The sequence below is a fragment of the Pteropus vampyrus genome, unplaced genomic scaffold, assembly GCF_000151845.1.
Source record: "Pteropus vampyrus isolate Shadow unplaced genomic scaffold, Pvam_2.0 Scaffold40, whole genome shotgun sequence".
NCBI classification, from domain to species: domain Eukaryota; kingdom Metazoa; phylum Chordata; class Mammalia; order Chiroptera; family Pteropodidae; genus Pteropus; species Pteropus vampyrus.
The window spans coordinates 602084-603756 of record NW_011888821.1 but is presented as its reverse complement, the minus strand read 5'-3'; the positions used below and the strand labels follow the sequence as shown (position 1 = coordinate 603756).

Below are 1673 nucleotides of genomic sequence, written 5' to 3'. Positions count from 1 at the left end.
TGAACCAGATACATCAAATACAGGCTTGCTACTGTGTAAAAGCTTGGAATGCTACACCACCTACACACACAAAGAAAATTAGCTTTTGATTGAAAGGAAGCACTATTGAAAAACCCCAGGGGAGGAAAAAGAAACAACACAAATGAATGACACCTACAGGCAAATCTAATGGTTGAGGCCATTTGGCTAAGGACTTTCTTAGTCTGAAAGGAAGAGAAAAGTACAGTTTCTGAAGATCATGAAAGATAATCGAACCAAATCAAAGGAAAAGTAGTCACTCTTGAAATTCTAAACAAGGAGAGTTTAAATACGCCACGTGGACATAAAATAAAAGTTCTCCATACTCCATTCTGAGTATTTAATGCCAGGAAAAAATGGTGACATGCATCAGCGCTTTCATTCTTCTCCTGGTTGTCATTATTCCACTTGTCCCTTTTCTCTTTTTATTTTTTTTTAACATTTTATTTTAAGTTTCTCAACCAAGACTTAGAGCTACTTCTTAGTCTTTCAAACACTGTGAGAAGGGGAATGAGCTGTGACCTCGGCCATTACTGATATTTTTCTTCAAGGTCGCGATGTAGCTACAAGGTAGAGTTATTTACGTAGGCTCAAAGCGTAGGCCCGCCGATGACTTAGAAAGTCTGGTTTATACTGGGGAGATCAGCCAGTTTACCAAGCAATCAGTTTTACTATCGTCAACAATGGGACACATTGACAAAAAATGCCTCCAGATAAGACATATCACCTATGCGGTACTGTTGACAGAGTGATGAAATTGACTCTAACTATGGAGAAACATTCAAATAGATCCTGATTCTGAAATAGTCTACAGAGAAATTGTCCAGGACTGTTCAAGAATGTCAATATTATAGAAGACTGGAAAAAAAATATGGTGGGGGAATTTTTCTAGATCAGAGGCAGAGAAGAAATAGGATAAATGCAATTTATATTCCTTAGCTGTATTCTGGATAAAAATAATAATTGTACTGTGGCTATGTAAGAAAATATCCTCTATGGCCATGCCACCCTGAACAAGCCAGATCCCATCTGATCTCGGAAGTTAAGCAGGGTCGGCCCTGGTTAGTACTTGGATGGGAGACCACCTAGGAAGACCAGGTGCTGCAGGCGTAAAAAAATTTTTAAAAAGATGGGATTGTAAGCTGACAAGGTCCTTGCAATCTGTGAGGTCAACCAAGGATCGTCTTGCCTAAAAAATAAATAAATAAATAAATAATAATAATAATAAAGAAAATATTATGTTTTTAAGAGATCTGTGGTGAGGTCTTTAAGGCATGTGGTGTTCATGGTGTCTGCAATTTCTGAATAGTGCAATATGTGTTGAGGAGAGAGATTAGAAAGGGATGGTCAATGTCACAGAAGATTAACAATGGTAAAATATAAGCGAAAGGTACATGGGTCTTCACTATATTTTAAATTTTTCTACAAGTTTGCATTAAAGGTGTTTGGAAAGAAGAGGCATCCTTTCCTCGACACGACCATTTTTATTTTTTTGACAGTAAAAACCTGTACTTTTAGCAGACTTCTATCTTTTAGTTATCCATCATGCCTCCAACTTCCTTTAGTATTAAGACTCCTTGAAGAAACACTCTCCCCTTTTCCTGCAAGCAGTTCTATGGCTATGGTGGCACTCATCCAAAACCTTGCTTCTAGGG

General features: G+C 37.7%; 1 pseudogene; it reads left to right on the top strand.

Annotated features, from left to right (window-relative positions):
* The first annotated feature begins 1009 nt into the window (after nt 1-1009).
* Nucleotides 1010-1128, top strand: LOC111738596 (annotated as a pseudogene).
* The last annotated feature ends 545 nt before the right edge of the window (nt 1129-1673 follow it).